Genomic DNA, 17095 nt, shown 5'->3' with positions numbered 1-17095 from the left:
TCAGAAGCAGGAAGCTTGCCAAACCACCAGTAGGGCCTCTAGATGACTAAGGTGTTAAAGGAGCACTCAAGGAAGAAAAGGCCATTGTGGACCAGCTAAATGAATTCTTTGCATCGGTCTTCACTGGAGAGGATGAGAGGGAGATTCTGATACCTGAGCCATTCTTTTTAGGTGATAAATCTGAGGCGCTGTCCCAGATTGCAGTGTCAATAGAGGTGGTTTTCGAACAAATTGATCAAATTAACAGTAATAATGATTAGAAATATGGAACAGCTCCCATAAAAGGAGAGATTAAAAAGGTTGGGATTATTCATATTGGAAGAGAGACGGCTAAGGGGGGACATGATAGAGGTCTATGAAAATCACAAATAGTATAGAGTAAGTGAATAAAGAAGTGTTATTTATCCCTTCACATAACACAAGAATGAGGGGTCACCCAATGACATTAATAGGCAGCAGTTTAAAACACACAGAAGTGCTTCTTCACACAACACACAGCCAACCTGTGGAACTCATTACCGGGGATGTTGTGAAGTCCAAAAGTATAATTGGGTTCAAAAGAGAATTAGATAAATTCATGGAGGATGGGTTCATCAATGGCTATTAGTCAAGATGGTCAGGAATGCAACCCTATGCTCTGCATGTCCCTAAACCTCTGACTTCCAGATGCTGGGACTGGACAACAGAGGACAGAGGATTTTTACTAAAAAATAAGCCTTATTGTGAAGGTATAAGTGGGAAGTAATTGGTGCAATGGCCTTGTACTGGCTCTTTCTACAGGGATGAATTTCATCAAAAAAGATATGAATTTTTGAAAAATCACATAACATTTAACATGAGGTATCTACTTGTCTGTGTATAATAAGGATAAAAAGAAACTTTGCAAATGTGGTATTACATTTACCAAAGTATAATGAACAGAATAGATGTGTTGCTATTGCAGCAATATACAAGAGTTTCCTACTAAGGAAACTCAAGAGGACACAGCTGAAATATTTTTACATCCAGTCGGACTGAGGTCTCAGAGGCATGATTTCAGAAAAAAATTGGGAGAGAGCGCCAAGAACAATCATATTTTCTTCATTTTTTAGGTTATGGACAACATAACCACAAAAGTCTATTAATTGTTTTACTAAAAAGAATCCTCATGAAATAGTCATCTGAAATCTCAAACACAAACTGCGTTGCCAGCCAGTGTCATACAACTTTAATAAAGCATTTTCATTCTAGTCCCTAACTGGCCTTGGGGAAGTACTGTGTCAAGAAAAAAATGGAGAGGAGTACCTAGATACCCTGTTTGCAGCATGTGAGAGATAGGATGTACATACCGTACACTAGGTCAGACAAGAAAGGTTTCTTTTCATAAGGAATGAAGGAAGCCAAAGGCCTGACCCATCCCAGAAAAACTGCTCAATCTACCTGGGGTCACAAGGGAGCGAAGACAAAAAGAAGGGTAAGGAACATATGGATGTGCAGAGGGTGGGAAAAAGTGTGCTCTCTCTCTTGGGAGGCAATAGAGTGAGGAAGCTGCTAGATCCTCCCCAAAAGGATGGAAAAATCTGGAAATCTGATTGCTTTGTCACAATCTTAGAACTCTACTTCTTGCCAGAGACAAAGTTAAAACTCAACTGAGCTGGTTTGAGTCTTCCCTGTGAATGAAGCTGAGAAAAGCTGTGGTCCAAACTCTCAGCAAGACCAGAGAGCTCCAAAGATGTGTACATAAAACAGATGATATTTTGTTTCTCCTTGTGTTATGTTTTCTTTTATATCTGAGACTATGTAACATCTTGTGTGCCCTTGTACTTAACGGTAAATGAGTTCTATTAATAAATACAAATAACGAATATTTGTATTTCTTAAAATATAAAAGTGTTTTAACATGTTTAATGCACCATAAGTACATTGAGTAACAGAATTGTACTGTGTGACACAAATAAAGGTAAATAAATGCAACTCCCTTCTTCATTTTAGGTGTTTGTGAGGTCATCAACTCTTTCAGGAAAAACAAAGATCCCTGAACTCAGGCCTCTTTCAGATAAAACACCTTTCAGTGCTATTTTTAAAATGTATGCATTTCCAATGTTTTATCTACCCAGGCGTCTTGGCTTCACTGAAGCTTTCATTGTCTTCAACAAAGCCAGAATTTCACCCTGTTTTGGATGTAGTGTCTTAAGGAATGTTCATTTACTTATAAAAAAAACCCACTTATTTCAGTTCACTTTTACATATTAAAAACTGCCATCAATGAAGATAGACTTTAAATACCTGTACCACAGATTGAAACTTTTTTCACACATCAACAATAGCAATAACTTTCAGGAAAATACAAAGTGAGGATAAAACACCACCACCAATTTGTGTGCTAATGCAAAATTAGAATCCACTAGGATTGGAAGACCTGTGATCTAGATTTTTTGCGTGTGCTCTGTTCCGTTTCCTCCAGTGTTGGGTATTCAAGGAACACGAACATGAACACACCCAGGTTTAAGATTCCTGAAAATAGTACAATTTCCTAAAAGTATTACTCAAACAAAACAGAGGTGCAGGAATCAAAACGACATTTCACGAGTGGAGAGTTCTTACATTTTAATTAGTCTGGGTTCTCTCTGATCACTCTCCAATGACTATTGCATTTTGCTAACTTCAATAGGGAGTCCTAAGAGACTCTTCATCCTTACGATTTCATGCTTTTTGCAGTCAAATATCAGGCCCATAAAATTTCTTCTTTCTTGGATACACATACAAAAATAAAATTAGCTCTGAATTCAGGGCTTTTCTTAGTGACATCCTGTTTTAGGGCCTATTAACTATTGTAGTGATTCTGTGACCTGGCTAAAGTCTGCTACAACAGTAGAGTAATACACTACTTAGCATAGCCTTTCTACTGGAACAAGACAAGCAGTCACTTACTTTTAACATACTACACTGCACTGGCATCAGAGTTTGGAAATCTGAAAACCATGCAGCTTTGTTGAGTCTTGCTACAACAGTAACTGTGACAGAAAACATCCATGACTTTATGGGCCACCCAAGTCTTCATGAAACTTAGCCAAAAGGCTGGCTGCTATCTTAACCTATAAAGGGAGAGCTTGACTACTGAATCTCAGATTCAAAATGAGTTGAGGCACACAGGAGTCTGAGTTTTCTGGTGGAGCATTTCACACATGCGGAGATGGTTGATTATATACAATGATGTACTATAGTCACAACATGCTATATTTGCTCCTCCCCTCCATCTTATGGATTGTTTGCTTGAAACTACCAAAGGAAGAAATAATGGGTGAGCAAGGAGAAATCTAGAACAAAGAGGTATAGAAAAAATGACTTCATACAGTAGTTGTGTTTAGGGACAATATCTCAAGGCAGTACTCTAAAAGGCCTATGGAAGATTAAGATCTTTTTAAAAAATCAGATAAAAGGACTACTAATAACTCCCTCCCAAAGAGATTAAGAAATGCTCTAAAAGCTTTGGAAAAATCTTGAAGCTCTGGAATTAGCCTGGTATTTATAGCATAGCTTCCCAGTGTGTTCTTTGAGCTTCCTAATGTATTGTTTTTTCCATCTGCTAACTGTCAATATGGTATAACCTTATATTTTGATTATAAAAATGTACAAAAAGAGCTTTTAAAAAAATTACAGTAGAGTTTTGGCTTAATTTCTTAGTGCGAGTCAGCTACTTTGGCATAAAAAATATAATCTAGGTCAGAGATAATGCTGAATCTTTTCTAATGTAAATAAATAGCATTCTACTGTTTAATTATGTCAAAGGATATTATAACCATTTATGACTAATACCTACATGAATCACATTGTCACAAAACATGTTAAGTTTATCACATGAAAATAATCAACTTCATATACTGTCTGAATGAAATCAATTAAAACCAGGTCAAGAATGTATTTTTCCCCTCACTTAATTAGCAGCAAAAACATGTAAAGCATGCCCTGCTGGTCTTAAACAAAGAATATGAATTGGAAAATTGTTTATACTTTCAATTCATCTTGGTTAAATACTGAAATTCTCTACTCTATGCTGCTCTCTTGATTAGTTTTCTAATATTAACTCAAACTTTTGTAGAATTTTATTGCATGGAATATATTTAGCAATAATCTTTCCCATCATAGCATACTAATATCAAAATAAAATAAAATACATCTCAGTATAAAAATGTATTGATTTTATAAAAAAAATACTTACTTATAATGCTCTTCATGGCCTTGCTTCTAGTTACCTTAGGGACCTTTTGATTTCTGAAATTTCTGGGTGCACATTCAACTTTGCTTCAGAGACTCTCCTGTCTGTAGTTTGGTTATGGACTCAGGTCACTGGGGCTAGGTCCTTTTCTTATTATACCCCTCATCTGTGGAACTCTTTGCACCCCAAGTTACCTCTGTTGAGTCAGTAATATTGTTTACATTAAACCACAAATCAAATCTTTTGATTTTACTTTTTCACTTTTCTTTGCCGTTCTGTAAAACATTCTCAAGCTACTTTATACTCTGTACCATAATTTTATTTATTAAAAGAAAAAAAAGGAGGAAGGGGTGGAGAAAGAAATAAAGATATCTTTTGCTAAATCGTGAGGCTATTACAGTGTACATCCAAGAATCAGAAACAATGGATCTGTTAAAAATGGATAATTAAGGATTGTGCAATGATAGTTATTGTATAAAAAGGTATACACTTAAAGAAACACTTTCTCAAACAAATTCAGTTATATTACCCATCGCTGATATGAGCTAAACACTCTAGGTTTTAAGTATCGCAGCAAATAATCCTCATATTTTAAAGACAATACTGTAGTTAATATCACAAAAGATGTAAAAAAAATATGCAACATGCAGTAGTATTTCTCTCTCTCTCTGTGTATTGCAAACTGAATGGCCTTGATTCTGCAAAGCGATCTGCCAATACAGGTTGTGAGCCATTCACTGGGATTTTGTGCAGGTACATGAATGCTGGCACATTTCATTGCAGAAACAATGCATGGATGGCACTCAATGCTGCTATCTTTTAAAAGAAGACAGCACTACATTGTTATTGAGGTATTTACCTCAGCTGCAACATAGTGTGCTGCAGTACGCAAGTTTCTCCGGAGCAGACTTTTAATGTGGCAGTTTCAGTTTCTCTGCCACTGAGAACAATTAGGAGTCATTGCATAGCCCTTTAATTCAATTAGCTGGTTTCTTTTAAAGGAGAAAGGCATTGGATCCAATCAGGTTGAAGGCAGATTGAAAGGAGAGCTAATGTAATCTCCTAAAAGGCAATACTTGGAAAGTCTGCTAGTTTAACACCAGTATTTTGAAGACCCATTAGAAATACTCTACTGAAAACCAATAGAATTTTATCAGAATTGATTAAAAGTGCTTTATCAAAAGAAGTGCAACAAACCTAATACATATTTTCGGGATCTTACAAAATGACTGTTGAATCAGTTCTAGTTTATAGAATATATAATTAGGATCTTAGTAGGGAGCTGGTACAGTTGGGTTTTGCAATCAACAAATAACATCCCCTCACATATCCAATCCCACTCCCATAAAAAAAACAATCTACCAATCTTCACTGTAACATGAAGATTCTTACAAGGTACAGTGTGGTACCAAATCTTGAATATATTAAATTACAAACTTAATCCATTACATTAAATATTATTACTGAATGTCTTAATTAAGCTTGTAAACAAAACTCTTCCATTTTCTTGGAGAATATTTCATCTTTATCAATTACCAGCACTAATGAAGTCAACAAAAACTAATCATGAGATTTTATTAGTTGAAAATAGTACTTCCTCAATGTAAGAGTAAAACTGAGCCAGGGTTTAATCAGTACATTAAACAACAATCACATTATTTCCTAGGTTTCAGAGTAGCAGCCGTGTTAGTCTGTATTCGCAAAAAGAAAAGGAGTACTTGTGGCACCTTAGAGACTAACAAATTTATTAGAGCATAAGCTTTCATGAGCTACAGCTCACTTCATCCGATGAAGTGAGCTGTAGCTCACGAAAGCTTATGCTCAAATAAATTTGTTAGTCTCTAAGGTGCCACAAGTACTCCTTTTATTATTTCCTAGGTCCACTGAATCTCTTATGGAGCTGTTATAGTCTTTCACAGGCAGAGGATTTATATATAAGCTTAAATGTGTTCATCTAAACAGTATGTTTTTTATATATATATTATTGTAGGGCTTTAGCATTTAGGTTTTCTTAAAATACGGGACACTGTCTTTTGTGTGTGTTTATATATATATATATATATATCTCTTCATGAAAGGTGATAGACTACACTGGATGCTTCTAACTATGTACAAAGCAGGTCTGGACTAGATAGTGGCCCTCCAATATGCCTGAAACCCTGATCTACGGAAAAGATCACCTATAAGGTTAAAAACGGTTCATTCTTCACAGCCTTTAAGCCTATGGCCTCTAATCAGATGGCAGATGATACCAATCAAATGTGGTAGCATCTTTTGTCATATGGCCTCTTTAGATTTCATACACAGGTAGCTGTCTCCCCATTAAGTATTTTCAATCCCGAACCCAGGCCAATGGTTCCAATGAAAGCTTGTGTGAATATGGTTTTACAGGATTGGGCTCTCAGCTGTGGACTTTAACTGCTAGTTTGTAGGTATTCAAGAAAATGAATAATGTAGAATTTTCAATCCAGAATTTTCAAATCTTAAATACAGACACTACACTTTACTGCATAAGGATTTTTTAACGAGAGAAAATATCTAAAATCTGCAACAAGGCAAATTCATTCCTTTGTGTATATGCTACATACAATCTTTTTCATTCAAAGAATGAAACTTTAACCTTACAATGGCATTTTTTGTAAGACACTCTCTGAAATAACTGAAATTTCTTAAAGAAATTGGTGTATCTAAATAAAGCATTACATCATGCATAAACACCCTGTGTACCAGAGGTTTAACACTGAATTTGTTTACCCAAGCAAAATAAATGAAGCTCTAAAAACACATGACGTAACATAGTGTTTAAAAATGTATTATGCAAAATATTTAAGCCATGCATCTTTATACCAGGAATACAATACACTAGAGTAAAAATTATTTCTTAATTTCACATTTAAATGTATTCCTAAGGTACAGTTGAAGTAATTTACAAAAAATGTACATATCCTCCCTTAACCATACAAGTCTAATCAATGTACACATTTCAGAACAAATTTACTGGGAACAGCATATTTCAATGGATACAGCATATTTCCACCTAGGATTTCAGTACCTACATCACATGGACAATTGACAAGAAACAAAGTATAAAAAGTCTCAGTCACCAAGAATTCTAGAGCACCTTATTTTCTAATCTTATCTTGAATGTATATATGATTTCTCCACTAATAATTTCTAAACCAGATAACCTTAAGCTACAAAAAGTGACTTTTTGAATACATGGAAATGGAAATGTATAAGACAGAAGGTTATTTTTTCAATAAAAACTGTAATGTTAATCATTACTTCAGACATTCATCTTCATTATACATATATGCACATGTTGTGCTCATCAGCATTATAAATGCCACTGAACAGCTATGATGTGTGATTTTATAAAGCACATTGCCCAGCTATAGTTGATAAAGAGAGTGTTCTATGTGAACTGGCTAAGGGCACTGTTGTTGCTCAGAGGTATCAAAAGGCCACTCCCAACTATTTTGCTTCTCCATTACCCAAAAGACCTCCCCTTTTTTCTGTCTCCTTCTTCTTCTCTACCTCTCTTGGTCACAGATTTATCTTTCGTCTGATCTGTGTTCTCAGGGATTGGGTTCTAGACCAGTCTTTTGGTTGGATGGTTTGTTCATGCAATGCAACTCTCCTAGAATGACATCCCCATGAAAAGTGGCACACTGAGCAGCACCTAACTTATGAGGAAAGATTTCACTGGTGATCAGGAGCTGTTATTTTCCTTGGTAACAATAAGAAAGACTCAATTTCTATCAAGATTTAATAACTCCATTATTTTGTATTGGACATCTAACTTAATGAATGCCTGTGAAAATGAGGTAGGATCAGAGGCTATAATAGAGAAAAAACAAGTTAAAAATTACTTAGACAAGCTAGCTGTCTTTAAGTCACCAGAGCCTGATGAAATATACCCTAAAATACTCAAGGAGCTGACTGAGAAGATATCTGAGCGATTAGCAATTATCTTTGAAAAGTATATATAAGCATTTATAAGCATGGAAGCATATAATTAAGCATTCAATTTACAAACACCTAGATGATAATAAGGCGATAAGCAACAGTCAGCATGGATTTCCTGTCAAACCAACCTAATAGCTTTCTTTGACAGGGTAACAAGCCTTTTGGATGGGGGGAAGCAGTAGATGTGGTATATCTTGACTTTAGTAAGGCTTTTCATACCGTCTCGCATGACCTTCTCATAAACAAACTAGGGAAATACAACTAGATAGAGCTACTATAAGACTGGTGCACAAATGGGTAGAAAACTATTCCCAGAGAGTAGTTACCAGTGGTTCACAGTCAAACTGGAAGGGCATAGCTCGTAGGGTCCCGCAGGGATCTATTCTGGCTCCAATTCTGTTCAATATCTTCCTCAGTGATTTACATAATGGCATACAGAGTACACTTATAAAGTCTGTGGACAATACCAAGCTGGGAGGGGTTGCAAGTGCTTTGGAGGATAGGATTAAAATTCAAAATGATCTGGACAAACTTGAGAAATGGTCTGAAGTAAATGGGATGAAATTCAATAATGCACAATGCAAAGTACTCCACAAATGCAAAGTACTCCATTTAGGAAGGAACAATCAGTTGCACAAATACAAAATGGAAAGGACTGCTTAGGAAAGAATACTGTGGAAAGGGATCCGTGGGTCACAGTGGATCACTAGCTAAATATGAGTGAACAGTGTAACACTTGCGAAAAAAAGCAAACATCATTCTAGGATGTATAAGCAGGAATGTTGTAAGCAAGACATGAGAAGTAATTCTTTCACTCTATTCCGTATTGGTTAGGGCTCAACTGGAGTATTGCATCCAGTTCTGGGTGCCACATTTCAGGAAAGATGTGGCCAAATTGAAAAGTCCAGCAGAGAAGAGCAACAAAATGATTAAAGGTCTAATAAATATGACTTATGAGGGAAGATTAAAAGATTTTATGATTCTGTGTTTTCTGAATCTAACCCTTTTGCTTTTATGTTAAAAAGTGTCCGAAAACTAAACAAAACATTTTGTTTTGGATCAAACAAAATATTTCTGTTGACCCAAGATGAAATTTTTGTGAATTTTTTAAAATTCAATTTCGGAATTTCCAGGTTTAATTCAACCAGAACTTCCCCCTGCCCCCCCCCCCAAACTGCCAGTGAATGGAAAAATCAGTATTGACCCAGTTCTACCTACCATTCCTGCATTTTCATATAAATGTATTGATGAAAGCCTGCCTTAGAGAAAGTAATGAATTTTAACTTTCCAGTTGGAGAATGGGTTGCTGTGTTACTGGAAAGGAAGCATATTAAAGCATAGAATTGTAGGACTGGATGGGACTTTGAGAGGTCATCTAGCCCTGAACTCATGGCAGAACTAAGCAAACCATCCCTCACAGGTGTTGTCGAACCTGCTTTTATAAATCTACAATGATGGAGATTCCACAGCCTCCCTATGCAATTTATTCCAGTGCTTAACTGCCCTGACAGTTAGGAAGTTTTTCCTAATGTCCAACCTAAACCTCCCTTGCTGCAATTTAAGCTCTTTGCTTCTTGTCCTATCTCCAAAGGTTAAGGAGAACAGTTTTTCTCACTCCTCCTTGTAACAAACTTTTATGTACTTGAAAACTGTTATGCCCCCTCTCAGTCTTCTCTTCTCCAGACTAAACAAACTCAATTTTTTCAATTTTCCCTCATAGGTCACGTTTTCAAGACCTTTAATAATTTTTGTTGCTCTTTGCTGGACTTTCTTCAACTTGTCCACATTTTCCTGAAATGTGGCACCAGAACTGGACACAATACTCCAGCTGAGGCCTAATCAGCATGGAGTAGAGTGAAAGAATGATTTCTCATGTTTTGCTTACAACACTCCTGCTAATACATCCCAGAATGATGTTTGTTTTTTTTGCAACAGTTCACTCATGTTTAGCTTGTGATCCACTATGACCCCCAGATCCCTTTCTGCAGTACTCCTTTCTAGTCATTTCCTATTTTGTTTGTGTGCAACTGATAGTTCCTTCCTAAGTGGAGTACTTTACATTTGTCCTTATTGAATTTCATCCTATTTACTTCAGACCATTTTTCCAGAGATTAAAAAACAACAACAAAAAAAAAACAAGTAAAGCAGCCACAGAATTGGAAGGTAAGAAATAGGGTTTATTTAATCAGGAAAATGAGTTCTTGTGAATAAGCTCCCTCCGATCCAGTCAGCAACTGCTTGCAATTCTGCCTCTGGTTCTTTCTAAGGAAAGCTATTACTGGCTAGTGGCTGCAATAAACTCCAGATGAACACCAGGGAAGATATGGAAATGGGTCACCTTGTTTTATGTAAACCATCACCACTCCAACTTGTGACTGCGAGCTTCTCTCTCTAATGATGCCTGGAGAGAGGTAGTTTTGCCAACTCTCCTTCCATCAGTGGGGGAGTTCCATCCCCACAAGACTGTGATCGCTGTAAGTTACACTTGTCACCATTAACTAGTTGGCATTACACATGATACACATGAAATTACCACAGTTTCCCACTACTTAGAAAATAACTATGATAATTACATGATGATGGTTGGCAAAATGTTTACCTTTTATTAATTTCTACTATACATACACAATGGAAAACTAGAAGGAAAGTTGATTTTTATATTTACTTCTATCATCGTTCTGCATTTTGCAAAAATGCGTATGACTGAGTAACCTGTTTGTGAAGGGAATTTCAGGAGAAATGTTTGGCATTTCAGCAAATCTGCTTTCCTACTTGCTTTGTGTACAGTGTGCTTAGCTTACTAAAACTGTTCAAGCAGTTTTTAAAAAAAGCATCTCCTAACCCATCCTATTCTATTTAGATTAATAATTGGACTAATGAAAGATTCAGCACAATTTTCAGAAAACATAAACATGAATCAAATAATACCAAAAAGTGATACACAAGTAGCATTAAAATAACCGGGGTATGAGTGTCATTCAGAAAATTAGTTTAGAATTTAGCTTTTAAAAACTGTTTTAAACTCAATATCCAGCATGCACTGTGATGAAATTTGGACATCTTTATAAAAGATATGCTCCAGCTCAACCAGAATTTGTGGGCTTGACACAAAAAACACATGGTGAAATTCTATGGCCTCTATTTACAAAGGTAACCAAAGTCCTGTCTTTATTTATTTTTTGGAACATTTAGTATTCCTTATTTTATTAAATAGTTATTAAAATAAATCAACTACTAAATAAGAATATTAAAAAACATTAAACTCTTACACAAGACTGTAACCAAACAGGCTTTATTTTATGGCATAGGCTGGCTACACTTTCCAGTGGAGTTCCAGGGTGGGAGTGGCATCAATAAAACAATACATTCCGAAATGCCATAGATAACAAGAGCCATCCACAGCAGTGCTATATATGGTGGACCATAAAAAGATAAAACATATAATTATTAAATTAATGAGTTGAATTGTCCCTCTTATCCTGGTTACCTGGGGAACTCAGCACATAAATCTAATGTTGGATTATTTTCAGGTTATCTTTAAGAGAAAAGGAAAAACACAATAGAACACTTAAAAAAATAATTTTGAAAGCTGTATCAAGTATCTGTTGGTGGGAGTCAGGGGATGGGGGGAGAAGATGAAGGTGAGAGAGATAATTTACTTACCTAAGGTTAGGTAAACTGGTGGAAAAATCCACCAACCTTGGGAATTTCACTGAACCCTTGTAGAGAATTAGTGTTATAATGCTCCAAGAGGCCTCTATATTTCCTTGCCTGTTTTACTGAGATGACACCTCTTCTTCCTATAACAAAACATCCATTGTATTAAAGTCATCTTTACAGAGACACAAACTACTTCAATTATCGAATAGCTGTACTTCACACAACATATGTGATGTGCCTCTGAAACTGCTACACAACATAAGGGCGATGGCTATATAATAGGAATTGTAGAATGAGACCTTTAAAAAAAAATAAAAGCTTTTCTTTTTGCGAATACAGACTAACACGGCTGCTACTCTGAAACCTGTTTAAAAAAAATGGAGATCTTTTATTCGTAGGGCAAGAAGAGGGACAACTGCTTTTTATCATGTTGTTTAGAGGAATTACCAATAAAGCTTAGAAGAGTTAAAAATTTTGTACTGTGATTTCCATCCGTCAGCTCATCAGCAACAATGGGGCTAAATAACTTCTTCCCACTCCTGTCCGTCTTATACCAGCTTCACGGCTTTGTCAATCTTTAATCATTTTTGTTCTGTCATTCTTTATCATGTCTATCCAATGCATTCTTGATTTTCCTCTATTTCTAGTTCCTTGCACTCTGCTGTGTATCACCATGTATGGCATTCTTTCCAGGTCCATTCTTGACGTGTCCAAGCCACCAGAGTCATCTTCCTTGAATCTCTGTTGTCTTTGCCATGTACATTATAAGTTAATTATATACATAGGGTCAAAAATTCAGAAGCGCAGAAGTGATTTTAATGAGACTTCGGTGCTTCTGAAAATGAGAATCGGGTTCCAGAGTCACTTATACCCTTTTGAAAATAATAATGGCTAAAAAATAATTTACAAACTTATTGATAAAGAGGTATTTATGTTTTCTTCCTTGCTGCATATTTACCTACCAATTATCTCTGAAATTCCTAAAAGGTTGAAATAAAAAATAAATCAATATGAGATGAATGTTACATTATGTTGAGCAGTAAATGATATAGTTAAAGTTGTAGCAAAATTTTCATTTTTACAGCAGTAAATGAGTCTTTATTTTACAGAAGTGTAGTAAAAAACAAATTAGAAGTCAGAAAATTAGATTTTTTTCATGTTGGTTTAGTGCAGACTGGTTGTTACATATAGAATCATAGGACTGGAAGGGATGAGAGGTCATCTAATTTAGTCCTCTGCACTCATGGCAGGACTAAGTAGACCATCATTGACAGGTGTTAGTCAAACTGCTCTTAAAAATCTCCAGTGATGGAGATTCCACAACCTCCCTAGTCCATTTCTTCCAGTGCTTAACCACCCTGACAGTTAGGAATTTTTTCCTAATGTCCAACCTAAACCTCCCTTGCTGCAATTTAAGCCCATTGCTTCTTGTCCTCAGAAGTTAAGAACAACAATTTTTCTGCCTTCTCCTTGTAACAACCTTTTATGTACTTGAAAACATATGACCCCTCTCAGTCTTCTATTTCCAGACTAAAAAAACCAATTTTTCAACCTTCCCTCATAAGTCATGTTTTCTAGATCTTTAATAATTTTTGTTACTCTTCTCTGGACTTTCTCCAATTTGTCCACATCTTTCCTGAAATGTGGCACCCAGAACTGGACCCAATGCTCCAGTTGAGGCCTAATCAGTGTGGCGTAGAGCAGAAGAATTACTTCTTGTGTCTTGCTTACAACACATCCCAGAATGATGGTTGCTTGTTTTTTGCAACAGTGTTACACTGTTCACTCATGTTTAGCTTGTGACCCACTATGACCCCCAGATCCCTTTCTGCAGTACTCCTTCTAGGGAGTCATTTCCCATTTTGTACGTGTGCAACTGATAGTTCCCTCCTAAGTGGAGTACTTTGCATTTATCCTTTTTGAATTTCATCCTATTTACTTCAGACCATTTCTCCAGTTTTCCAGATCATTTTGAATTTTAATCCGATCCTCCAAAGCATTAGCAACCCCTCCCAGCTTGGTACTGTCCGCAAACTTTATAAGGGTACTCTCTATGCCATTATCTAAATAACTGATGAAGATATTGAACGGAATCTGACCCAGAACTGATCCCTGTGGGACCCCACTTAATATGCCCTTTCAGCATGACTCTGAACCACTGATAACTACGCTTTGGGAATGGTTTTCCAACCAGTTATGCACCCATCTTATAGTTGCTCCATCTATGTTGCATTTCCCTAGTTTGTTTATGAGAAGGTCATGTGAGATGGTATAAAAAGCTTTACTAAAGTCAAGTTATATCACGTGAAATAAGAAATAAGGCAATGTCCAAAAAGACTACTTTAGAGTGAAGGTTCTCATATTTCTTTGACTCCCATTTTATGAAAATGTTTAAGCTCCTGGCATCTAATTTTCACTTCACGTTATTCTACATATGCTAAGTAGGACAGTACCAATAAGAAGTAGGAGCTCCTTCTATTTTGTGGTTTTTCTTCAATTTTCCAATCACTGTTTCTGACTACATTGATATGAAACAAAAATACTAAATTCTGCCGACAATATCATCCCCATAGCAGTTTATATGATAAAGTATTGACTGCATAGGACTTCAGACCAATGTTTCCAACTGCAGCTACACAGCAGAGGAAGAGAGACAGATACACACATACAGTTTAAATCTCACTTGTACTAATGGAGGTTTACATACCAATTCTCTTTATCAACTGAGGCCATGGCTACAATCCAAGATGTCAATCAGCCACCGCCACATATCTCTTTACAAATAAGTCAACATAGAGGTTGCATGATGCCACAGTTAGGAATAGAACCCAGGTTTCTAGTATGGTAGCCCCAAATATTACCCACTTAGCAAAAATGTCTTTCAGATAGATTGTTCAAAAATATACATCCTTTTGTTACCCTAGCTCTAACTAATATATTACACAGCCCTCCCAGAGACAGGATTCCTGATTTCCACATTGTCTAGTGCTGTCAAGCAAACAGTCATATAACATACTAGAGATGTGTGTGTCATCTCCTTCTCTGGTGACTGGTTCAGAAAGAGACTTGTAATTACTCCTGTTGCTGAAGTGGTAGAAGTTTGAGTTGAGGATCTACAGGGACAGGATTCAAATCCTGCTGCCAACAAATATCACAGGATGTTATGAATGCATGCGATATAATTTATTTTTGAAAAACGAGTTTATTTAATTCACACAATGAGAAAACATCCCTTAAAAGCAGTTATTTTTTAAACTTAAAAAACCATTATAATCTATAAATTATGGAATGACAACAAAATACAGGTTTTTTCACATTTCAATTATTTTCAAAGGTTTTGTTTGCAGATCTCACACATCGGAAGGTTTTAAAGTTGAGAGATATGCTTCCCAATGGCAGGGATAGGGGACCCAGAATGAGGGGTTGCACAGTAGGTAGACCTGCTGCTGGAGTGCCACCATGTACCTTGTGGCTGCAGCTGCTCCATGCTGTGTCCAATTTCTAGAAGCTGAGAAGTTATGGCTATTTTGGGAAGTGAGCGATGACAGAGTCCTTCATGGAGGTTCCCTCCAGCTGACAGATTATGTCATCACTGATATATGTGGGCGGTTCCTTTTAGCATATTTACTTTGAGTAACTTTTAAATAGTATCAAAATAGAGACAAAGATCTTCCTGAGACATACCACATGTTTTAGGAGGAACATCACTGACAGGAATGGATTTAGTTTTGCAGTTTATTCCTCTGACTCCAAGCCAGATGCTTGTCCCTGCTCTCCTCTCCCTGATCCTGTGGAGCTACCCACTGAGGTACACCAATCTAGTATGGAAAAATTAGGGAATTAGCACAAAAAAAAAAACTTTTAGTGACAAGTTTCCATCAGAAAACCTCACCCACCTCAAAACCTTGAAAAGATTAAATAAGAAGTCAAGGGAAAAGTTTCCTGTATTCTTTGCTTCCTTCATCTATCTAAAAAGTTGTCAACTACATAATTCCATAAGGCTTTCACTTCTATCTCCAACAGGTGCAAAAAACCAATATGTAACCTGCTTCATCAAGCCTACACTCCAATGCAAAACCTTAACAGCACCCTCAAATGCTGTTGCCTCAACCTGCAGATCTGCCAGTCACACATTGCATGTTTTTGGGAAATTATTATACCTTAACATTTCTGAGCCATCCATAAAGAATGCAGGAAACTTCTCCCTTTTAACTTATTTTCATGGTTTCAAGATTTTGGGTGTACATAAAGCAATCTGTCACTGCAAGTTTGTGTGTGTGTTGTATTTCAATAAAATAACTGACATACTAGAACTCACTGATTCATTTTAGTGAGGTTGCCAAATACATGAAAAAATATGTCTCTTACATTTGAACAGACAATGTTGAAAAAAGATGACATGAAGAAATTATTCAGGCTTCTGTATTTTACATGAAAGATTTTATAGCTGTTATACCACAGACTTGTATTCAGTGTTATGCTGGAGGCATTTGTTTTTCAAGTGGTTATAATAAACCCTGTATACAAATGCTTTCCAGGTTTACAGAATACATGCACACTAACAATTGCCATTCTTCAGAGGCATAGACTTTTTCATGAAGTGGATTTAACTTGTCAAACACAAAGTTATTAAAAGGTATGGAATGAAATGAAAGTAATTTTTTTATTCTATTATATCTATATATATAGATATATATATCTATTATAAAGTTCGTTATATGGAATAAGGCAGGGGTGAGGAAACTACAGCCCACAAGCCATTTTAAGCCAGCCTGCAAGCTCCCACTGGGGAGCATGGTCTGGGCCTTGCCCCGCTCTGGCAGGAGCACTGGGACGGGGGCTGCAGCACATGGCTCAACCCCGCTCCAGCCAGAGCACTGGGATGGGGGCTGCAGCACCCGGCTTGGCCCCGCTCTGGCTGAGGTACAGGGTCAGGGCCGCAGCATGCGGCTCGGCCCTGCTCTGGCACTCCGGCTGGGGCGCTGGGTTGGGGGCTGCACCATGCAGCTCCCGGAAGCCGCGGCATGGCCCTGCTCTGGCTCCTACGTGCTTCAATGGTCCCCTCTGGCGCTCCAATGGGAGCTGCAGGAGCGGTGCCTGTGGATGGGGCACCGTGCAGAGCTGCCTGGCCGTCCCTCTGTGTAGGAGCTGGAGAAGGGACGGCCAGGCAGCTCTGCACGGTGCCCCATCCACAGGCACCGCCCCTGCAGCTCCCATTGGCTATTCAGAGTGGCCAGGAGGATACAAGCAGGGCTGTTCAGATGTTTTTTT

General features: G+C 37.1%; 1 protein-coding gene across 11 annotated transcripts in view; it reads right to left on the bottom strand.

Moving 5' to 3' along the window:
• Nucleotides 1-17095, bottom strand: part of MBD5 (methyl-CpG binding domain protein 5) — a 184491-nt gene that overhangs the window by 105002 nt on the left and 62394 nt on the right. For 8 of the 11 annotated variants that reach the window (XR_006277934.1, XR_006277933.1, XM_043505099.1 and 5 more), the window contains exons 3-4: nt 11828-11964; nt 4199-4391 (exon numbers count right to left, since the gene is read on the bottom strand). The gene's annotated coding sequence lies outside the window, so the exon portion shown is untranslated. Of the gene's footprint in view, nt 1-2910; nt 3075-4198; nt 4392-11827; nt 11965-15508; nt 15763-17095 lie in introns of those variants that run through there. The other 3 variants (XM_043505101.1, XM_043505097.1, XM_038421656.2) reach the window with 2 other exon arrangements.

Source organism: Dermochelys coriacea, chromosome 11 (assembly GCF_009764565.3).
Source record: "Dermochelys coriacea isolate rDerCor1 chromosome 11, rDerCor1.pri.v4, whole genome shotgun sequence".
Classification (NCBI taxonomy): Eukaryota; Metazoa; Chordata; order Testudines; family Dermochelyidae; genus Dermochelys; species Dermochelys coriacea.
Note: the sequence above shows the minus strand (reverse complement) of the source record. Positions and strands in the feature narration are given on the sequence as shown.